The 25,070-nt window shown below is 44.3% G+C and overlaps 1 protein-coding gene across 3 annotated transcripts in view; it reads right to left on the bottom strand.

Annotated features, from left to right (window-relative positions):
* SEMA4D (semaphorin 4D) overlaps positions 1–25,070 on the bottom strand; it is a 146,005-nt gene that overhangs the window by 111,706 nt on the left and 9,229 nt on the right. For all 3 annotated transcript variants that reach the window (XM_066618439.1, XM_066618437.1, XM_066618438.1), the window contains exon 2: positions 509–548. The gene's annotated coding sequence lies outside the window, so the exon portion shown is untranslated. The remainder of the gene's footprint in view (positions 1–508; positions 549–25,070) is intronic.

The following is a 25,070-nucleotide window of genomic DNA, read 5'->3' as shown; positions in this document are numbered from 1 at the left end:
CACAATTCTTTACATAGGCTTAAGTCAAAGTCTTCTTTGGATCTAGGCAACAGTGAAAGATTTGCTGTCAAGTGGAAAGAACTTTGAGAAAAGAATGACAGCATTCGAAAGCCAGTTGCATTGTAAATACCATGCAACCTAAATTGGATTTAAGATCAATATTATTTTCTTTGAAGAAAGACAAATTCAATATTGGGGAGAAAAGGCAAATGCACAATATGACTGCAAAGGCATTGGCAAAGCACAAGTTGTTCATATTATTATTCAGAGCAACCATTTCATATTTAAAATGTCAATTTGAATGTTGCCAATCCCATGCATATTTACTTGGAAGCAAGTGTCAATGACTTTGGCTGGCACTTCCTTCAACTGAGTACACTTAGGATCACGTCTAGCCGCCTGGTTCCATGCAGATTTATTCAGAAGTAAAACCCATTGAATGCAATAGATTTACTCCCAAGTAAATCCACATCAAATTGCATGGGAAGGTAATCATTAAGCAACTCACCATGTGGCTCAGAAGACTCTGTGTGGAATGCACTGTATTCCTGTAGGGAAGGAAATAAAGAAGTTAATTGGTCTTCATTCTGTCAAATTCTTTTCTTCCAGGCTCCATAGCACAATTACCATCCTTCTGGCTGAAAATGATTCCTTGGAACTCCCACTGGAAGTAGTCAATGTCAATCCCTAATCACTTGCAGGAAAGGTGAGCAATGTGAAGCACTTTCACCTTTTCCCTTGGGTAAGCACAGTGGCTCCATGACATAGAACTACGTGTCTAGAATGCAAATGAATGCTTAACACTGTATTCACCTCTAGGAAAAGAAAACAATGAGGCAACAGGCAAGGAGTAAAAGCTACATTATACTTGTACGACTGCTAATAATTGTATATTGTAAATAAAAGTGGGTGACAAGGATGGCCCAAATTCATGCTAAAGTCCATAAATGCATCCACAAGTGCAGAAAAAAAGACAGTCCATTACACAGCAAATGCCAGCACCGTTTTCCCATCTGTTTAGTGCATTGTTCTCATGCAAGTTGGAGCTTGCATAAAATGCTGTACAAAAGGAAGGCATGGAAACAAAATTAGACTATTTAATGCACAGCACGCACAACTTTTACCAAGTGTGCAATTACATTGCTAAAAGTTATACACTCTTGAAAACAGCTGGGAAAGAAAAAGTGTTGGATTTCTACACTCCAACACTCCAGTACAGACAGACAGACACTCACAAATTTCCCCATCCCTTTCATTTTCAGAACAATTTAAGATTTTGCTTTTGCATTTCATCAGTACTGAACTACAGGTTTTAAAACAATATTTGAACCTGGATGGCAGTGCCTGTAAGCATTGGTGCAGAAATACAGCTACAACATGGCTAATTCTGAAAATGAATATTATGGGGAAAAGCAGGCAGGAATTATTAAGAGATCAGCATGGTCATTAAACTGGTAGTATTATGTCTGTACCAGGACTTCATCTTTCTGAAAATCTTCCTCTGCCAGGTTTTGAACTCAAACATTTGCTCAATTATGTGTGAAGTTGGTTTGACGCTACTTAACGGTTCGTAATACTGCTAAAGGTGTGATATGTTTTCAGGTATTTGGTTGGAATTCTTTACTAAAAATGTAAATATCTTACTGCAGAGCAACCTTATTCACTTAACACCACCATGTGCTTTGGCTGTAAATACTAACCATAATCAGAAGAGAGTAGAGGAAAGAATGTTTTTCTCATTCCAGGACAAGATATTTTTAATTTCTTTTATGTATCATTGTTCTTAACCTATTTCCATAACCAGGAAAAAAAAACAGAAAAATACTTTTATGATAAAATTAGAATACGCAGAAACAGTTATTGCATTAGCAAACACTAATAGTAAAACACACAGCACAGAGACAGATTCTCACCAAATATGATCAGTGACCTCCAATCACAAGGTGAAACTAGAAGACACAACTGTCACTTTAAAAATCAACCCTGTGCAGATGTTATAGCCCAAGCATTAATTCATCCATGTGCCTAATGAACATGCGGACTATAACAGTTGCACAGAGCTTCAGGTAACTAAACGTGCATCCACCCTGCACATGCCTGATCTTGTCTGATCTCGGAAGCTAAGCAGGGTCAGGCCTGGTACTTGGATGGGAGACTGCCTGGGAATACCGGGTGCTGTAGGCTTTTACCATAGGCTTTCGAGAATGAAGGTTACCAACCATTTAGTATGACGTGGCTTAGTCCGAGTCTCAAGATAGTTGAGACTAGACACAATCTCTCATAAATTTGATGACAAATAGCAGAAAGAGCTGCCATCATGCTATAAAAATGAGTCTGCTTCCATCCTACATACAAATTGAATATATGTTGGCCAAGGTGTGGAATCTCATAGAGAACAATGAACCCCAGAACCACTCTACTATAGACCTATTTGCAAAGCAGGATATCCTCAAATGCATTCACACACATGCCCATGAGCTTGACAACCACAGGGAATCATGGAGTTTGAAGGGGCCTTCAAGACCAAGTCCAGTTCCCTGCTTGAAGCAGGAAAATCCTCTGTAAAGTATCTCCAAAATGTGCTTGTCAATTCTCTTCTTGAAGAACGGCAGCTAGGGAAAACTTTCAGTAACTGACTCCATTGCTCTTAACTGTTAAGAAGTTCTTCTTGGTATTCAACCCAGATCTATCCTCCCCCCCCCACCTTAAGCTCATTTGATCTAGTTATATATTCTGGGATAGGAGAGGACAAATCTTTGCCCTCTTCCATGTGTCAGCCCTTCAAGTGTTTGAAGAGTGCTAACATGTCCCATCTCAGCCTTCTCTTCTCAAGGCTAAACATTCCCTCAATCTTTTTCCACTGGACTTGATTTCCAGATCCCTGAAATGTCTTCATTGTCCTATTCTGAATCTACTCTACTTTGGCAGCATCCTTCTTAGGGTACAACCCTAACTAGCACTGGAACAGGCAAGCTGACTGGCAGCGCAAGGTAGCTATGGGCTGAGATGCAACTCTGCGTAAGGGGATTTTATTCTCCTTACCCCCGTGTTGCACGCCAACCAACCCTCTGGGGCTACTTGGACCTGCGCCTGCAATTTTGTGTGCGCAAATCCAAGTGGTCCTTGTAACACTGGTTGAGCAGAAGACGGGGTTAGGAACTGGACTGCATTGCTGCAGCCGGTCCCATCCCCCTCCTGGGACTGATCTGACTCCCAGTCTGACCTTCACCCCCCCCCCAAAAGCCCCCTTTCTGCCTCCTTTACACCCACCTGCCAACCTCAGCCACCCCCTGCACTGGCCTGCCCAGACTGGCACACAGTTACCCAATCTGGGTGCAGGTCTGGCACTGCTAGGTCAGCACAAGTCTCTGCCTGAGGTAAGTCTGGATTGTACCACCTGAGTTTGTTGCCACTACTTTTCGTGGGTTCAAAGCTAGGGCTCCACTAATGTAAACATTACATTGTTGACTCATGTTCCACTTTTGATCCAGTGAAATACCAAGACACTGTGCTGGCCAAACCAGGTCTTGCCCATTCTATACCTGTGCCATTGGTGTGTGTGTGTGTGTGTAAGAATAAAACGTTCCATCTATCTCTACTGAACTTCACTTTGTTAGTTTCAGCCCAGTGCCATACTATCAAGGTCCTCCTGAATGCTTTCACTGTCTTCTATTTCTCCCAGTTTAGTACCATAAGCACATTTGATTATTCCTACTATCCCTTCATCTAAGTCACTGATAACAAAAACCTGACATTCAACACCGTAAACATTTCCCACACCATGCCCATAAAGTCTTCCTCTGTCAGACTGCTGCCTATCATACAGAGCTGGTTTTCATTGTTGTTTTGTTTAAATTGCAACTTTAGAAAAACTGATTGAAGATAGACAAGAAAGGGGCATTGCTGGAGACATTAACTCTGGCATAAAACATTATCTCGACTATAGAGCTATTATGCTGTGCCCAGTTATATCTGCGTACAGATAATTGATCTGTAATTTATTCACACATATTAAATGAAGGTATAATCTGTGTACAGTGCACACAGATTGATCAGTAAAAATGAATCCACTTATTCACACATTCTACACCTGGACAAAACATGATGTATGAACAGCCCTTATATATGCAACTATCAAAACTTACAACTAAAGTACAATGGGGTAGGAGAATTGATTTCAACAGGAGCATATTCTGCAGCATATTTTTCTGTTTTAAAGTGACCAACACAACATTTTCTGAAATGTGTTAACATTTCTAACGTGCAGCAAGGAAACTATCAGTCCAGCTGTACAGTACACTTGAATGAAGCAGAAAAACAAGAACTAAAATAATCTATTTTCCCCACCTCCACAGCCATTTAGATCTCCTCCACTTCTGAACTAGCTCTCTGAACTACCCTCCCCACAAAATAGGATTTGGAGTGCTTACATTTCAGCCTATAATGCAGTTTTGTCTGCCTACAAACTAACAAAGCAGACCATTAAGGTCAAAGTCCAGAGGCTCCATATAACAATGATTTAAGTAGAATTATCGACATTTGAAGTGCACATGCTGTGGGTTTAGCTAGAAGACACAAAAAAAATGAGTATTTTAATTCTCATGTATTTTTAATAAATGAGAAATGCTCTGTTAGTTACATTAATAAAAGCCAAAAAAGTACTCCTTCACCATCTCCAACCTTTGCTATATATGCTGAAACCCCTATTACATCTGAATCCTTAAGGTCTCACTCTCATGCCCAGTAACTGACACAACTGTGCACAGGATCAGGGACTAGACCCCGAGTCCTGGCACAAGCACACATCTACTGGATATCTGCATAGTGGACTTTTCTAAGGCCTCATAAGGTTCACCCTCATCCACAGGGCTTTGAGAAAATTCTATGACACTGAAGCTCTGTGCCAGCATAAAACTGTAACAATAGAGACTTCGACAGGCCTTTTGTTTTTGTTTTTAAAGAGGTATAAGACTTAAAGCACACAGCTTCACAGAAGTGGGGTCTCTTTATCCATGGATGCCAAACCCTCAGATTTGATTCCGTGCAGGTGCTGGACCTGCAGTAGAGGGCATTACTTTACCTCCGGGAAGCACTTTCTAGTTGTGTCCAGAGGTCGGCTGATGGCCCCCACCTGCGAATTCCATTATCCGGAAGTTTAGGTATTCGTGCGGGGGATCTAGGAAAAGATCCCCTGCAGATACCATGGGCCAACCATACCATTTTAGCTACTGAAATTGCTACTTGCTTCATCAAAACATACACAATGGAATTTTAGGTCTGATTTGCATGTGTGCACTTGATTCTTTAAAAAAATGGTCGCCTTATTGTGTTCTATATAAGCACAAGGGGGCATCTGTGATGATTCATGGAGGGTGGGTGGAGAGAGGGAACCATCAGGAGAGGACAGGAAGCCAGACTAAAGTATCACCTGGAGCAAAAGGTTGACACAGCAACTGCTGCATAGCTTCTTATTGCCTCCAAGCTCTTAAAAAAACCAGGCAGACTCCCTGGGACAACAATTGGCAATTTTAATCCTACAACTAAACCAAGTAAGTCTAAACCAGGGGTGCTCAATAGGTGGATCGCGATCTACCGGTAGATCGCGAGGTAAAATGAGTAGATCGCGGAGTGCCGACCCCCCCCTTCAGGTGCCTCAGGGAGGAAACGCCGGGAGTAAGGCCCATTGTACTCAATGGGGCTTACTCCCAGGTAAGTGTGGCTAGGATTGCAGCCTCACAGCCTAATCCTAGGCATGTCTAGTCAGGAGTAAGTCCTGTTATACTCAGTGGGGCTCAAGGTACACCAACATACATTGTACACATAAATGTTATATGTTATGATGGTGCGAACATTGTAAAAAAAACTCTGGTAGATCTCCGGGCCTTGCTGGGTTTCAAAGTAGCTCTCGAGCCAAAAACGTGTGAGCACCCCTGGTCTAAACCAAACACCAGGTATTAAGGAATAATGTAGGCTACTGGACCTCAAGATCCACCCATTTTGGTAATGGCAAGAATATACAGTGCAGAAGACCCCCGGTCTCTGCTAATCCAGTATCTGAGGATCTGTGGTTCCCTGCATCCATTAGTTTCATTTATTTTTATTACAGTCACATGAAATGTCTCTTGCTTTAATGAAACAAGCAGGCACACAGCCTCTTGCAATTACTGTACATCTCTTGCTTTAACAGACAAGTAAGCAGGCAGACTAGAAGGGAGAATGAATGTTAACTTCCTGCCAGTGGCGTAGCTAAGGAGGTGCAGGGGGTAGCACTTGCACCGGGCATCAAGCTTAAGGGGGCAACAAGCTGAGCTTGACACTAGTGACCAAAATTGTGAAAATCTTGGTATATATGATTAATACCATCATGTTATATATCATTGGAAAGGTAATTTAATGTAGAATGCAATGAAACAAACCGCATTGGAATATCTGTATTTTATCAAAAGTTATGACTAATTAACCAGAAAATGAAAACACAATTGCCTTATAGAACAAAAAGTGGATTTTCTTAACTCAAAACTGACCTATGAGACTGATTGTTGTTTAAGAGGAACATGAGAATAACCATCCCTCTTCACCCCAGTACAGTGTCTTGAACCTATCAGGGGCACACTTTTTATTTATTTACTTAATTAATTTGATTTTGTCTGGGGGGGGCACAAATCTTCTTTGACCCCAGATATCAGATAGATGCTTTTTCACTTTTTGAAAAAGCCCAGACATGACATCAATTCTGGTTGTGACCTCACTTCCAGGGCAACATTCTGAGCTTGGCACCGGGCTACACGATCATTAGCTACCTGCTGCTTCCTGCTAACATTCATTCTTCCTTCTGGCCTGCCTGCTTGCTTGACTGTTAAAGCAAGAGACCTTTAGTATGACTGTAATGGGGCGGAGAGGACCACAGGGGACACAGGTATAGGGATCCCTCTTATCTGCAGTTTCTTATATTTGTGAATACTGGGGGATGCCTGTACTATCCAGGCCATCCACAAGTGGTTCCAGAATCCCTAAAGAAGAAATGGGAAGAAGGAGCTGAAGTAATAAAACTATCTGTTCATCCCATGGTGTGATTGGAAAGCCTCCTGAATCAGAGTATGTGAAAAGGAACTGGCATACCTCCCATGCACCACCAACCTGTTACAATGTTATTGGTCAACAGCAGGCCTCATAATGTAGCAGTAAATAGACTGTATTCTGGGCTAGGTGTAGAAGTCCAGCATGAGCAAGAAAACAGAGTCTTGAAATTTAAGCATCTCTATTACTAGAAGTGACCGTAAGCCTATCTTGGGATTGCTTATCTACCTGATGTGCAGTTCTAGGAGTCATACCAAAAAAAAAAACACAAGGTAGCATGAAGCCTCCCCTTGCTCTTCGGATACCTGCTTCAAGCACTGACCTATTTGCACCTTCCTGCACGTTATTTTGCTTGCTACATGTATCATTTTCTTCCAGCAGGACGACCGCTGCACACATTACCCATACTAATGGCTCAAGCCTGCTCCAATTAAGATCTATGAACCCCTTAATTCAAATCTTGATAGAAAACAAAAAGCATTAATTTCTGATATCTACATGTATTCTTTATTAGAGAAGACACTCAAAGACCTGCCCGTGGGTAAGTTCACACATGCATGCTCATCACGCATTAGCTATAGCACCACGTTATGACATATGAATGAGCCATCACAGAATAACTGCCATAGACAAGCGTTTCATATCCCCCAATGTCAGCATAAACACTACTGCTTTCAGTTGTGATGGTTCACACATCTGGCCAAGAGTCCTCAAAGAGTGGCATAAATGAAGGGATGACAGATAAAATATTGTACATGCACATGTGAATCAATCCTTAGCTTCTAAATTAAGTACAGCATTACCATTCCCTCACGTTTATCTATTCAGTGCTCAAGGTTGCCTTGTACATAAACAAAAATCCTATTAAATAAAAATAGTTTGTACAAAAGAAAGCACTCATGGCCATCACTCATTTCATAACCTTCTAAAAACATTTCTTGATACTGTAATAAAAATAACTGGCATTCTATTGCATAGGATATCAGCTGACCCAGAAAAGGAAGTGGACAGAGCCCTGCAGCCAGAGGGATGCAAAGTTAATAAAGTTGGCAATTAAAGAACAGAAGGCATTCACTGCCTACTGAGTGATTTTTTCCATTTCCTGTAGAAAGTTCTAATACAAGAAAAGCGTAACTAAAAGTCTCAAGGGAGTGCTTAGACGCCAATGCAGTATTATCTGATAACACATGAAAGTGTTAAAATAAATGTGCTTTAGAAAAAGAAACACAGTGTAAATCAACCAGTCCTTCCTTAGCAAACTGTACATAGGAGTAACAAACAGATACAGCTCAGGGTTGCCAACAAAAGAACAGTTCCACTTTTGTACTTCTTCAAAATACCTACCAAGCTGCAACCCGATTCATAAAGCCTGCCACACATTTATGTGTAATTTAGCTGCTTTTAAAAAAAACAAACCTATATAGATTATACTTGCATTCCACTGTCATATGGAGCTCCCAGTGGGCTGCCACCCAAGAGACTGATTGTCCATCTCTCTTAACTTCAGAAATACTGTAGCCTCAGATGCTCCCAAACAATTTACTACAGTCTCATACTCCTGCATCATTAAGCATTTCATAGAAAGAAAAATTCCACAACACAATGCTTCTCATGTCAGCAAAGCTGTAAGGAAGAAACATTCCCTAGCAGAAAGTAGGAATTTCTTACCTGAGAATTCCAGTTCTGGGAAAGGAAGGGCTGGCATTCCTACTGCTGGGATGCCCCTCCTCCTGGAAGGTAGGATCGGAACCTCACTGAACGGATACTCTTCCCACGTTCGGGTCATCCCATAATGTTCCCCAGTTCGGACTCAACAAGCAGGAAAAGACCTGATGCCCCCTTGCTTCTCAGCAGAGGCCTGGCCCTTGATCTGTGGCGTGTCCACCGCAAGGGTTGAGTATGGCGATACCTAGCCAACTGCAGGAGTACCTATAAAAAAAACAACAACCAACAACCCCAACAACCGTGCAAAGAAATCCCGCTAGGGTTTTCTGCCCCCCGTGGGGAGGCCTGAGGCAGCAGTGAACCCCCTGAGCTGGGGAAGCAGCGAGCAGAATGCCATCCTTCTTTTCCCAAAACTGGAATTCTCAGGTAAGATATTCCTACTTTCTCTGGGAAGGAAGGGCTGGCATTCATACTGCTGGGATATACCAGAGGGATGGGCCAGCGAGGGGTCACTCACGGCCTCACCACCTGCTGCAACACCTTACACCCCATAGCGGCGTCTGATGAAGCGGCTGTGGTTATCCGGTAGGGCTTGGCGAAGGTGTGGACTGAAGACCACATCGTCGCCCTAAAGATTTCAATGAGGAATGCATATCTGTCGAACACTGCCGAGGTGGCAGCGCTCCTGAGAGAGTGAGCCATGATCCCTTCTGGAGGAACTTCCCCTCTGGCCTGGTAGGCCAGCCGTATGCAAGCTTTTAACTAGCGTGCTAGCGAGCTGGCTGAGACCTTGTGGCTATGGTTGGAGCCCTTGTAGCTCACAAACAGGGACTCCGACGTCCTAAAGTCTCTAGTGCGCTTGGTGTAATAACGTAAGGCCCTACGCACGTCCAGAGTGTGCCATGCCTTCTCCCTGGGGTGCACCGGCTTGGGGCAGAAGGATGGGAGAACCAGTTCTTGAGCCCTGTGAAACAGGGAGTTGACCTTTGGGACAAAAGTCGGATCCAGGAGGAGTACCACCTGGCCCTTATGGAAAATGCACAGCTTGGGGTTGATGGACAAGGCCCCAAGCTCCGAGATCCTCCTGGCTGAGGTAATCGCCACTAGGAAGAGAACCTTGAACATGAGTTCCCTAATGGTAACTGAGGCCAGAGGCTCAAAGGGTGCCTGAGTGAGGGCCTCCAGAACCTTGTTCAGGTCCCAGTTAGGGAACCTGTGTACCATCGGGGGGTTCAGTAGTGCCACCCCCCTCAGGAACCTGCGGACATGAGGATGGAATAACAGGGATTCCCCTGATCCCACTCCCAGGATGCTGCCGAGGGCCACCACCTGCCTCTTGAGTGTGTTGGTGGACAGACCCTTGTCCAGGCCCTCCTGCAAGAAGGCCAAGATGTGCTTTACCCCAGCCATGACTGCCCTGACCCCCCTAGCCTCTGCCAACCTAATAAAGGTGCACCAGGTGGACTGGTACACCTTCCTCGTGGAGGGCTTACATGAGGCCAGCAAGGTGGCCATGACCCTGTCAGAATACCCCAGTCTGACTAGCATGCTCTGCTCAACCTCCATGCTGTCAGACTGAAGAGGTGTGGTTGAGGATGTGCCATCGGGCCCTGGAGCAGGAGGTCCTGCTGAAGCGGGGTTATCCAATGGTTCTGTGTTGACAGGCGCAGGAGCTCTGGGAACCACAGACATCTGGGCCACTTGGGAGTGATCAGAATGACTTTGGCCCAGAGCTGCTTGATCCTGTTGAGGAGATGCTGGAGTAGCGGAACTGGTGGAAAGGCATACAGAAGACCCTGAGGCCAGGGGCTGCTTAGAGCATCTATGGTCTCCGCTCCCTCTTGTGGGACCCTTGCGAAGAACCTTTGGATTTGTGCATTCTCTCTCATGTCAAAGAGGTCCACAAGTGGGGACCCAAATCTCTCCCTCCCCAGGCTGAAGACTCGCAGGTTTAGCTGCCACTCTTCCAGGATCCATCGCCTGCTTAGCAAATCCGCTGCGGCATTGTCCACTCCGGCCACGTGCTCCACCCGAATGGCTACGAGATGGGCTTTGGCCCAAGAGATGATGGCTGCCACCTCTTTGTGTAGGGCCGTGGATCGTAGGCCTCCTTGTTTGTTCACATAGGCCTTGGCGGTTACGTTGTCCGTCCTCACTAGAACCTGCTGGCCCTGGAACAGGTGGGCAAATTTGCCCAGTGCCAGACGGATGGCTCTGAGTTCCAGCAGGTTGATGTGCATGCAGGACTTCTCCCTGGACCAGGCTCCCTGGGCAACCGCCCCCCTGGGGTGGGCCCCCCTCCCCAGAAGGCTGGCATCCGTGGTGATCACTGTTCACTCCGGGTTGCAGAGTGGGGAACCCTCTGTCAGTTTGGAGTGGCTCCTCCACCATGCCAGCTCCTTCCTGACCTTGGGAGGGATGGAGGTCTTGTAGTGGATGTTGTTCTCTATCTGTTGCTGAAAGCACAGGAGGAATCTCTGGAGCGCCCTGGCATGGAAGCGTGCCCATGGTATAACGTCCTGGCAAAACACCATCATGCCCAACAGCCTGGCTAGCGTCAACACATCCTGTCGCCACATCTTCTCGCGCCTCTCCGGGGACAGAGAGACCCTGTACTTGGTAGTGTCCAGGAGCAGGCCCAGGTGCACCAACTGGTGGCTCGGTTGCAGGCAGCTCTTCTCTCTGTTGATCACGAACCCCGCTCTCTTGAGGGTGTCTACAGTGATCTGGATGTCCCTCAAGGCACGAGCCTTGGAGGGGGCTCAGATCAGGATGTCGTCCAGGAAGGGGCACAGGAAAATCCCCTGGAGGTGTAAGTGAGCCACGAGGGCCATGAGGACTTTCGTGAACACGCGTGGCGCTGAGGTTAGGTCCAAAGCAAGAACACAGAACTGTAGATGGCGTGATCTATAGCAGAAGCACAGGAAGCGGCGATGGTCCGGGCATATCAGAATACGCATATAAGCATCTGAGAGGTCCACAGAGCCCAGTGCGTCCCCCTTGTCCAGTGCTGCCACTATGGACCGCCAGGTCTGGCGCTTCCAGAGGAACTGGTTCAGCCACTTGAGGTCGAGGATCGATCTTGTGCTGCCATTCTTCTCTGGGACGAGGAAGAAGGTAGAGTAGACTCCCTTGCCCCTCTGTGCCGGCGGGACTGGCTTGACTGCTCCGATATCCAGCAGGTGGCGAATCGCTGCTTGCATGCGCTGGTGCTTCTCCTGGGCCTTGTACCGTGGCACCCTCCAGAAGCGGTTCCCAGGCTTGGTCTTGAACTCCAAAGAGTAGAACCTGGTCACTATCTCCAGCACCCAGGCGTTTGTGGTGATCTTGCTCCAACATGCTGCAAAGTGCTGGAGGCATCCTCCGATCCGGGTGCCCCCCAACCGTGGTCCAGCATCATGCAGAGTGGGTGGGCTTAGCAGCCCTGTGAGAAGAGGAAGAAGAATCTCCTCCTGCGGGGGGGGGGCAGGACTTGGGGAAGAATTTCGATTTGGCCCATTGGGGTTTGCGGAAGGCGGAGTCCCTGAAGGAGCCTCTAGTTCTGAATGCAGGGTGTTGTGAACGAAAGGGCCAGCCTGGCCTTGTTGACTTGCCTGCCTCCTTGTGTGCCGAGGGCAGCACCTTACGCTTGTCCCTGCTTTCTACCAGCAAGGGGTCAAGGGCCTGACCAAACAGTTTGGACTCCATGAAGGGGAAAGCTACCAGACGTGCCTGGGAGCCCTGATCTACGTCCCAGTGACGAAGCCAGATGTTCCTCCTACATTTGCAGCCACCGCTCTAGTGCTGAACTGCATGGCCTCCAGGGATGCGTCTGCTGGGAAGGCTGCTGCTAGCGACAACTTCTTGAGGGTGTTACGTGTGGGACTAGACAAGGACTTGTCTGAGGCCATCAGGTCCTCCACCCAGGCCATAAGAGCTCTTGTCATAATGGAGGTGGCGGCTGATGCCCTAATGGCTAGGGCGAAGGCCTCAAAATCCCTCTTGATGGCACTCTCCACCCATTGGTCGCAAGGGTCCCTGGGGCCCCCCTCCCCCTCTGAGGGCAGCACGGCTGAAGAAGATAGTGCTGCCATCAGGGAGTTCATGCCCGGGACCTTCAGGTGCTCCATAACGTCAGCTGACAGACAATAGTGTTTGTCCACAGAGTGTAGGGTACGTCTGGACCTGGTGAGTGCCCCCCATTCAGCCTCTAGGGCCTGCCTGAAGGGGTCTGGGAAGGGAACCACAGCCTTGTTGGTGGCCTTCAGGGGACAGAGGAATTTGGAGCTGGGCCTGCAAAGCTCTGAAGCCTCACTTGCCTCGGTTTCCCCTTCGTTACCTAAGTCCAAGATGCCTGCAGCTTTGGCCAGTACAGGTCCAGAGGGAAAAGCTTGCCCCGCTTTCCTCTGGAGGCCCTTCATCCTCACCGGTGAGCTCCCCCTCCTCCCTGGAGTCCTCAGACGGGTTGGGGGTGACTGACTCCCAGGGGTCTGATGAGGCTGTCCTGCTGGATTCCTTGGTTCGCTTGTGGCGGTTGGGCTTGTCTGACTCGCCCTTTTCACCCTTGGCCTTATGCCGCCTGCGTGGGGGGGCTCCCTCTTGGGGCTGGTGGAATCGGAGCTGGATGATAGGGGGCCGTTTACCTCTGGTACCGTTTACCTTCCTCTTGCCTCCCCATGGGCCTGGGGCCACTTGCTTCCCCGTCGCACCATGTCTTCAATTTGGGCCTGGGACAGCGCAAACATCCCCCCCGGACTGGCCTATACTGGCTTATGGAGGGGCCATGTCCCCTTTGGGTAACTGCGGCGCCAGGTGGGTCCTGGTACTCCTCTCGTCCTCCTTGGGGTTGTGGCCCCAGGCGCAGCAGGTTCCCGTCCTCCATGGGGGGGCCTTGCAAGCTGTAGGACTGGAAAAAGGGGGGGTCAGCTCAGCCTGCCTGAGCGCTCAACCTGCCTCCCACCGTGCTTCCCCCCGCCTAGCAGGCCTGTCCCACAGAGTAGGGCGGGTAGCCCGCCTGGGAAGTGCGGCCTTCGCCCCGACCTCTTGGGGGAAGCCTGCCCCGCGATGATCCCGCTGTGGCGTTCCTGCTCCCCCAGCGCTCACCCACCGCTGCCAAGAAGGGGTGGCTGCGCTCTCTGGGGGCTTACCAGATCTGCTGATGCCACCGCCGCCGCCACCACTGGAGGTCTGTGGGAGGGTCGCGCCAGAGCACGACAAGAGTTCCGTCCTCATTCCTAGAAGATAGGACCGGAACTGGGAAACACCATGGGACGCCCCGAACGTGGGAGGAGTATCCGTTCAGGGAGGTTCCGATCCTACCTTCCAGGAGGAGGGACATCCCAACAGTAGGAATGCCAGCCCTTCCTTCCCATAGAACAACCCCTTCTATCCAACAGCAAGTTTCAGAAGCATTCTCAGAATCTAGACTTAGTAACCTAAACAAGACCGTGTTGAAAACTGATTGATATACATACCCTCAATTCTTAAGCCATTTTACATTAGTGCCATCTTTGTAGACACTCTCTTCAGTCTATGATAAATCTAGAGCAAGGGTGTCCAAAACCCAGCCCAAGGGCCAAATATGGCCCTCAGGAGGATTTTATTACTCCATTCCATTCCACTACATTCAGCACTTCTAGTGGTTGAATGAGATATACTGTATACTGTTGCTGAGAGACCTGGAATATAAATATAATGTTAGTTAAACTTAGCATAGTTAAACTTAAATATAGTTAGTTAAACTTAAATATAATGTTAGTTAATACTGGTACCATCTGTTGAACAGCCTGACCCTAAATCTTACTGGACCTGATAAAACATGTCTGGGCTATGTTTATTGTTGATTTTATGTTTACCATTGTTTTTACTTTACTTCTTGTCTACCCCCATCTTGTTTGCCTATACATCTTGTTTGCATATACATCTTGCATATGCATCTTGTTTGCATGTGGCAGGGTCTCGTAAGTAGACCCTGCCACATGTATGAGATATCTGTGATATACATATGAGAGCCAGAATGGTGTAGTTGTTCAGGGGCTGGATTTAGATCCAGGTTCAAATTCCCAGTTAGACATGAAGCTTCCTGGGTGACCATGAGCTAGTCATTATCTCTCAGTCTAACCTACCTCACAGGGTTGTGAGTACAAAAAGGAAGGAACTATGTAACCACCCTGATCTCCCTGGAAGAAGAATGGTATAAAAATGTGAAAAACAAATGTTAACCGGTGAAACAAAATTCAACTTTGAAACTGTGCGATTTGACTTGTATTCATTAATAATGTCTCTTATTTATTTTATGAAACAATGAGAAGGAGAATCATGGAAAAGTTACTATTACGTTTCACTGCACATTACTGTACAGAAGGTTTACTGGGGGGAAGAGGGAGGTTTCCGGGTGCTAAATCATCTTAGTCCTTTATCAACATGGCACCTTTCACGATCCTAGTACAACAAAGCAGAGTCCAAAGGCGATGGTGTGCCAAGCCACCAAATCAGAAAGCTCCTGTACAGGCAAGCTTGAGGTCTGGGTTAGCACATGTTTGATATCATCCTGCATTTGGATAGCTGACAGTCTGCAGAAACTTGTCTTAACAGGAACCGGCTGTAATGGCTACAGCTTGCTGTATTTAAAAGCCCATAAAACATATGTAACTCATTAAAGTAGCTTGCATCTCAGTAAATCAATAAGGGAACTAGTTAAATCTTTTAACTGGATTTGAAAAAGGGAGGGCGGGAGATGACCCAAGGAAGCGAAGAGAGGGAACAAAGGTTCTGAGGCAGTTGAGGGAGTGAGCAAGGAGAACTGATCAGTTGCTTCATAGTCTAAAAATTGACTATGAGGTTATAAAGTAGGAGATATCTCATCAACAGACACTGTTTTGTTCATAATCCTGTTTTTCAATAAGTTTTCACAAGTTTTTTTTTTTTTTGTAAGAACTCGACTCAGCCTTTTCTATGTCTGTTGAATATAATTACTTCCCTGAAACTTCTTTGAGTCTGGCAACTGAAGCAAAGGAAGATTTAAGACCCCAGGCAGCTGACACCCACCAGAAAGGGACAGCTGGTCAGGGCTCCTGGAAAAGTACTGCCCTTCCGCACAGAAGCTATTTTATGGGAAAGCTGGACTGCTCATTAAATATTACAGCAAGTCTTACATTATGTTCTTAATCCCAACATTCTTCCCCATTAGGCAGGATCTAGCAATCCCACAGTGTTTCACAAAACAAAAAGGAGCTTTCAATGAAGCATGCAGAATGATCAAATAGTGAACCTATAACTCAAGTTACATATTTCCATGCACTCCCATATCCAGATACCTTCACTTTGTTGAACAAGTGATGTTCATATCATTCATATCATTATTCAAGCCACCTCACAAAGGAAAATAAAAGCAGCTGTAATGAGACTTATTTAAAATCTTAAATCAGAAATCCATGGTGCAAAACAAAAACAAAGGCTGATTTTAATATCAGGTTTGTTTTTTAAAGCTTCTCCCGCACTAAGCTACTTGTATACACACAACAGGGACCAAATGCATACACCTGTGGACCGGGCAAAAATGGGTTAAAATTAAATCTGAACCTAGCACAAACACAGAATCTCTTTAATTTAATAAAGAATGTATTTATATACAAATTAAATGTAAAATAATTTGTATATAATGAAAAACAAAAAGAGCAAGATTACTATGTTCATCTACGTATATAGAAAACAAAGGATGCATGAGCAGACTCAGCATTCTACAATTTTAATGCTAAAACTTTTAAATATTAATTTTGTAACTAACGCTTTCCCCTTTTTTGACCATATTTTAAACAAGAGCAAAGTTAACTCATGAGTATGTTCAAACACACCTGACAGAGCCCATCTACTTGCCAAACACCAGGCTCTAAGCTTGTTAGCAGGGCTTGTTAGCAGAAATGATGAGTCTGCTTATAGAAAGGAGGTACAGGAGTTGTAATTGTGGTGCAAAGAAAATAATCTTTCACTTAACATCAAAACAACTAAAGAACTTATAACTGACTTCTGGAAAAAGAGGGATATACACACACCATTATAATAAATGGTGAGGAGGTAGAGAGGGATGCTAGTTTCAAATTCCTAGGTATTTACATCACAGAGGACCTCTCATGGACTATTAACACCAGCATGTTGATAAAAAAGGCACAAAAGCGGTTATATTTTCTGAGGAAGCTTGGGAGGTTAAATGTGTCACAGCAGCTGCTTGTGTCTTACTATCATTGCACCATTGAGAGTGTCCTAACCTATGATATCTTGGTGTGGAATGGAAATTGCTCTGCAGGGGACAAAAAAGCTCTGCAGAGAATTAAGATCGCGCAGCACATCATCAACCTTCATCTACCAGCTTTGGAGGACATCTATACATCTCGCTGTCTGCAGAAGTCACATAGTATTCTGAGAGACCCCTTCCATCTCATAACTTCTTTGAACTGTTGCCTTCGGGTAGACGATATAGAACTATTAGAGCACGCACCACACGATTCCTGAACAGTTTTTATCCCACAGCCAAAATTACGTTGAATAAGGCTATATAGTTGTTACCATGCTCCTGGGCATTACGGTCTGTTATACTGTTTTTATATTATGATGCATGTTGTATAGAATGTGTGGGTGAGTGTGTAGAGCGTGATTGTTGGAACTGTAGTATATATTTATGCTTGTATCTCAAAGGTGCATAAATTTTGTTGTGCTGTAGCACAATGACAATAAAGTTAATACTACTACTACTACTACTACTACTACTACTACTACTCCTCCTCCTCCTCCTCCTCCTCCTCCAGCCACAATTTCCACTCTAGATGAATGTTTGTCACCTGATTAAAGGGTCTCACAGTTACTGACCACAAGGACCCAATGTAGAAATGATCTAGATTCTTCCAAGTATGTATAACTGCTGATCTTGAGGAAGTGGAAAGTTTTAAGTGCCTTAAGGGAAATAGTTTTTTAAAAATTTCCAAAGAGCTGAAGCAAAAACCTTGACCTACTTTAGGCATTAAAAGACTTGAACCTCTGAAGGGAGAAAGCAATAGAAAATTATGTGGGAGAAGGAAGTTGTGAAGCCTAGGAAGAATATAAAAGTTAGGTTGAAAGGTTAGAACCAGAAGACAGTACAAAAAAACTCTACCTAATATCAAGCATTTTACACAGACTAACTGATATACTGTACACTCCACAACCATTTACACTGAGGTTACATTACTGGTCTCTGTTCTGTTTTGTGGGGAAAAAACCCCACAGATTGGCGCTATAGCCATGGCATGAAGGGGAAGTGATCCCATTATCTCATTTTGAACTGTCCTCCTCAGCTGCTATTCACTACCATGGGAAAAACATATAGACATGGTATTGTAAGACCAACTTTGGGGAAGGGGGAATTTAAATCAGGGAAATGAGTTAAACTCTCCTCACTATCGCGGTGATCCAAATTAGGGTATCCTCTAGATGCTACAGAAACAGGTTCAAATTTGTTAGGGAAATGAAACAGAAGAAAAGAGTTAAACAACCCTCTCCCTGAATCACTGCCTTGATGCAAACCAGGACTCCTCTGTGAATGCTTTTAGAGAGGAATAACAGCAGCTTCCATCATGGAACCTATAGGTTGCCTCTCACACCTGTCAGCTACGTAGGTGGTTCCGTAGCTGAAAGTGAAAACCAGTGTTAAAGTGAAGCAGGAACTACAATGGGTAGCAGCTGTTTGAAGCTGGCCAACTGGCATGCCTCCTATTTTTCTGGATGTTTTCTTTAAAAAACAACAACAGGCAAGATGGGGGGTGGTAACATACTGACTTGATACAGTACTTCATGTGTGAATGTCAGACAATACTGGGGGTGAGGGCCACCAAAATCTACCCACAGTGTAATGACACTTTATAATGAGGCCAGAGTTGGAACAAGAGATGGCTATAAAAGAATATAATTAGACCTTGTGGTACTCACTCTTGACACTTATCAACTACTTTGCATCACAGGACATCAGCACACATTTTGGACATGTTTTCACACAGAAAGTGGCCAAGCCTACATTTGACTTAGTACCTCAGACAGCTAAGGGCTCAGCAGACCAAATACTGTAAAAAGCTGGTCACCTGCAACTAATGACTAATGAAAATTTGAAGGTTTCTACATGGCAATACACAGAAGATATTACAACAGTGAAGATATTTCATCCATCAGTATTGCCTCAACCCCCAAGTATTCAAAAATACTTTGAACAGGACTGGCTTGAGATATTTCTTGCTATTCCTGAAGGGCTATAAATCCATTTTAGTCAAACAAAAAGATAGTTATGTATGGAACCTGAAAATCAAGCACCCCATAATGATTAAAATAGCTGATCTTTCCCCATTCGAATCTATCCATTCTATGGGAAAAACTGATGAGGTGAAAGGCTGTGGCTCAGCTCTCCCAGTCGTCATCATTTAGGATCCAGCATACTAATGGCAAAGACAGACCATTTTAACAGTGCTGGATATGGTTTGAACACACATTCTCTGCCCTGAAAAGAAATGGAATGGAATGAATTGAATGTGTATTCAAATCACATCCATCACACTTTTGAATGCCTGTATCTTAACCTAAGAGCTAACCACAACCAGCAACTGCCAACAAACCCTTTCTTCCAGACAACATAAGGAAGAGAAACAGAAAAACAGGTCTTCACCTGACAGTTCAGCTGCAACAGGATGTGGCTGAATTGTATCTGCAGTAGAGTTTGCCCAAAATAGCAATGTTGCCAACCCTCAAAGAAACCTGATCGCTTGTATCAATATAGTATAATCTTTCTCAGTCTACTGACATTAAACATTTAAAGTTACTTGGAATACTTCAGCCAAGTTCCTAAATACTAATCACACAAGCTAAAATATTGAGGATTACCTGTTTCATTATCAAAATGAAACAAAATACTCAGATATGTTTAAATGCAGCCAATGATACAACAGTCTGCAGAAACATGGGCTTTTCAGCTCTCTAGCTCAGGGATGTCACATAAGGCCTGGGGCCTGTTGCGGTCCCTAGAAGCTATTTATCCGGCCCTCAGGCTATCAGCTGCTGAGGTGTTACAGCTGAAATGGCAGCCCTCATGAAAACTGGGCTTTCCCAAATCTTGAAATATGATCAAGATTTGCGTGCTCTCTTTTCTGTCATTTGCAGTTAATGAGTTTCTATATGAGAACAGGGTCTGATTTCTGGCCATTAGTTGCTTAATGATGTCACTTTCTGCTTAATGACATCACTTCCAGCCCTCAGCTGGAACCAACTTCGGCCCTCTGTATGAAACCAGTTTGACACCCCTGGTCTAGCTGGTTTCGTATTCTTCTATGAAAATTTCAACAGACATGGCTGGGAAACCCCTGGTGGTGTAGCCGTGTCAGAGATATGAGTTTTTTTCTATTTTGTACTTTTTTGTTGGAGGACCAGGATCAGCCTCAGGCCCCTTTTACTCATTCCCTTTACCAATCCTACAGGTAAAGAACACAGTTCTGGCCACCTTCGGAGGGTTCAGGTGGAGCCAAGTCTGGCTCAACACGGGAGGTTCAGGCATTACCATATCTGAAAATGTACATGTGGCTTTCCTTTTCTTTCCCTGCTCAGAAGTAGAGCTTGTTTCTAAAGGAAACTGCATGTATGAAGTACCCCTTGCTCATTAAGCAACTCTTCCTTCAGAGGTTAGGAAGTCTAGCATCTTGGCTCATGAGGGTTTTTCTGCATTTGACAACCCTGTGAGGTAAATTAGAGTGAGAGACAGTGTCTGGCCTAAGGTTACCCAGTAAAATTCATGACTGAGGGGAAACTTAAACCCAGGTCTTCCTGGTGCAAATCCTACAACCTAACAACCACACAAAGCTTTTCATCTTTTTATTTCTGCTTTATCAGCTTATGATAGCATTTTTATGTTGTAAACCATGGTGAGCTATTTTGAGAAAACAGCACATACATAAATGTTTTAAACAAACAAACGTGCCCAAGTGTATTTTGCAGGTAGAGCAGTGGTTCTCACGTATAATAATAATAATAATAATAATAATAATAATAATAATAATAATAATAATAATAATAAACTTTAGTTATATCCCACCCTTCTCCGCAAAGGGACCCAGGGTGGCAATGGGTCCCACTTTTTCTCTGTCAGGATCTGTCAGGATCCACTAGAAGTGATGTCATGACCAGAAGTGATGTCACCAAGCAGGAAAATTTGTAACAATCCTAGGCTGCAATCCTTCCCACACTTACCCAGGAGTAAGTCCCATTGACTATCATTGTTAAAATTATTTACACAGTAGCTTGTTAAAAGTACAGGCCTGTGACATTTCCCCAAATGCAGTCACATACCATGGGAGCATTAAGTCTAATATATTAAAAATAAAATATTGAAATGAATGGGGACCCACCTGAAATTGGCTCGCGAGCCACCTAGTGGGTCCTGACCCACAGTTTGAGAAACACTGAGGTACAGTATTGCTTCTATTTTGTGACAGAAAGCACAGCTGTTAATTATCCCACCTAATCAGGGCAAATGTGTTTTTTTCCCCACAAATAGCATATACTTCTTAGTAGGAACACAACTTGATTTTAGGGACGAATTTGTTTCCATTAGGAATTTGTGTTTTGAAGTGATTCAACATACACTGAATAAACAATTAACAATTGCATTTGCTACATTTGGTTTCTGAAGTATGAGCAAAAGTTTTTTTTCCAAATCCATGACCACAGATTTATTTTTCCACGAGATGGAAATTCAGTTTTTTTCAACAGTAATAACGTACCAATAGTGTGTCCATGACTCAAAACAGGTTTGAGTGCTACTGACTACACTAGATGATGGGGGACAATTCATTTTATACATTAAACCACAAGTTCAGATGTAAATAGAGATGTCATCCAAACTGATAATTTTAGGCTGATTATTCACTCAGGGCAGCTCATAATGCTCATTTTCAATATGACGACTAAGGATTTCAACATGAGCATGGACTGAAACCCTCTTTTCCAATTTTAATTACAACCAACACAATTCCTTCTTACCTCTCACAGATCATCTTCCACATCACTTCCCCTCCACCCAGTTACCTGGCAGTGGCTGCTCTAGGCAGCAGCATCAGTAATCAGGAGAAAATGTTAGAAGTCCCTCAACACCTTTGATGCCTGGCGTACTGCTATGCCAGCAACCTAGGCACCTGAAGCCTGAGAACTTATTCTCAGGGCCATGGACACCTGGGTTGCTGGCATCATTATGCTGAGGGTGTTGGAGGGGAAAAACCAGTAGCAACCAGATAAGTAAATAGAACTATGAATACAGAATCACATCTTGTCATGCTCTTGATGCTGTTATGGATAGGATTGAGTTTGATCTCACTTGACTCATAGTGAGCTTGGAATAAACCTTGGAATAAAGCTTGGAATTGGCTTGGAATAAACCAAGCTACAGTGAACAGGATTAACGGACCTCAGTTTAATAGACTTCTGAAACAGGAGACATTTTCTATTTCACTAAAAACTAGTCATATGTTTTGTGCATATGAATCTCTATTTACCCCAGTGCATTCAGATTTAATTGATCTTCGTTATTAATGACACCCCTTCCCTCATTAGTCCATTAAATCAAGGGTTTGTTGTACAGATATCTCTGGATTTGAGCAAGGGGGTGAAGGGAGACATCGAGCAATTTGCCTAGCCCAGTTACAAATCTAATCAGTGGGATTTGAAACATCTCTGGACATAACTAATCTACATTCAGAGCAATGAAGTTAAAAAACAGAAATCTCTACATGAGTCCCCTTAGAAAAATATCTGGAGACCGGTACTATTAGGATAAGCATAATCCAAATACATTTATTTAAGCTCAACCAACAGCAGTACATCTACTCCCTGGAACACAACCTAGCCAAAGCAGCAATGTATTTTCCATCTGAAGCGCATCTCATTCAACTACAGAGTTGGGCCACAACTAGGGGAAGAGAAAAGGAAGTAACTAAGTAAGGGGGCAGATGGAATACAGGCAAGGGTTCCAAGGAACTAAGAAGTGGAGGAATGAAGTGTGAATCAAAGGAAAGAGGGTGGGTAAAATCTAGGTGGTAAAGTCAGGGGTAGTTCTCACTCATATCTCCATCCAACCTAGCTGCATCAGAAGAAGTAAAATAGCAAGGCCCACTCCCTTAAATAGAAATTGTTTCCAGTGAAGTTATCTCCTCCCAAAATAACACCCACCAGCAGGAACTCCACTGGGCTGCATTTGTGGGAGAAGAGACACAGAGATGCCCACTCCATTGCCCTGGCTGGGACCAGCTGCCTTTGAATTCCCCTCCTAGAACTGACTCCCCTTGTCACCATTCTGCTTGGTCATTGATTTAACACAATGCAGGAACTGGGTAATTATATAAGGACTACTACCTGAATATGCTTATTTTCCCCTTCCTTCCCAACCACTGTTTTTTTTTATCCCATCTATTGAATGGTAAGCTTCTGAGTAGGGTTGTTGGTTTAAATTTTTGTACAGCATCCAGAATTTTTAGGCCCTTTACAAACAATGAAGCCAAACTTTATGGTCTCATTTCCGGACTCATTCCCACCATTTGGTGGCATCTTGTTTCTTTAAACTACGGTATACAGTTCAACGCACAACATAGAAGAGAAGGAATGTTGAATTTTAATCGGATCTGTTAGCAAAATAAGACCAAAGCTGCTCCTGAGAACAAAACATTAGCGTGCTTTGAAATCCAGAGGTAGTGGGACCTTATTTAGGATTCTGTTCATCAACATGTCCACCAGACAACTAGATAAAAAGGGCACAAATATAAATCTGTCAAGGGCTTTTCAAATCCCTTCACTCTTGTGCATTATTATTCCAGCAACACACATGCACGCACACACACACACATGCACACACACAAACCAAGAACTATAAAACACTCCCAGACCCTCTACTGAAATTAGAATAATCCAGACAGCTTTTCAAAATACTTGGAACGATTGCATGCAATGCAGAAATGAAGGCTGTAAGTACATTGGCACAACTCAATCACTTGTACAGGCAGCAATTCCAAGAGCAAGGAACTCATAAATCACACTATGTTCCCAATTGTTAAAGTGAACATAAAACCTGCCATTGAGCAAAAGTTAAATGGCAGCAAATTTCAAACCTGCGCTTTCTCCTCAACACAAAACATGGATCACAATACACTGACCTCCTTCCTTTCTTCCATCATGGATCAGCTTCCACACACCTCCCTTCCAGTCATTGACAAGACCCAAACCTGCTTAGCTTTAACAAGCTACTGCATCTTGTTCCTGGCTTGGAATATGATGACAAGCAAATACAGGAATACCTTCCACAACAATGAATAGGAATGATTTGCTATAGAGCTCTTCATCTCAGGTTGATTAACAGTCATGGTAGGCAGCACAGCAGTGCATTCTGGATAGTACAAGACCAGTCAGCTCCTGTTTTTCCCAATGGCATCTCTTATAGTACTGTTTCCAAAAGCACTCTCCTTCCCAGGAACAGATTCCCAGTGTTAACAGAGGCTTGGCTGTATATAGGTTGCCAGTGGGCTAAGGATCTTGCCAAGTTTAATTAACAAAGGAAGCAGAAAACAAAACTGAAATATTTCTTTTTAAAAACAGAACGCATACTTATGCCCATCATTAGCCCTATTCAGACAACATCCACTCTGCCTACAGTGAACACATGAACAAAGTCATTTATGTCTGCTGACCACTCCCAATAATGAGGCACCTGCTGGACATGCCCCCGGCAATCACATGTTTGATGTTTATCTGCAAGAAGTTGAGCAGAATGCATGGAAGGATATTCTGTCTGATTTAAAACCTGACTGAGCCCTCTGTACCAGTGGTTCTCACACTTTTCGCACCGGGACCCCACTTTTTAGAAACAGAATCTGTCAGGACCCACCAGAAGTGATGTCATGAAGTGACATCATCGACCAAAAAAATTTTAACAATCCTAGGCTGCAATCCTACCCACACATACCCAGGAGTAAGCCCCATTGACTATCATATAAAAGCATATGCAGAGTAGCTTGTTAAAAGTATAGATCTGTAATATTTCCCCAAATGCAATCACATACCATGGGAGCATCAAGTCTAATAAATTAAAAATAAAATACTGAAATGAATGGGGACCCACCTGAAACTGGTTTGCGACCCACCAAGTGGGTGCTGACCCACAGTTTGAGAACCACTGCTCTGTACATTTAGCTCAGTTCCTTGAAGACAAATGCCACATGAGAGGGCACTAGGGGTCAAGGCAGTGGGTTCATTGGCAATCTCGCCTAACATGCACAAATGAACTCCCTCCTCACATGGCTGCT

Source organism: Tiliqua scincoides, chromosome 2 (genome assembly GCF_035046505.1).
Source record: "Tiliqua scincoides isolate rTilSci1 chromosome 2, rTilSci1.hap2, whole genome shotgun sequence".
Classification (NCBI taxonomy): domain Eukaryota; kingdom Metazoa; phylum Chordata; class Lepidosauria; order Squamata; family Scincidae; genus Tiliqua; species Tiliqua scincoides.
This window is presented reverse-complemented; position numbering and strand designations above follow the sequence as displayed.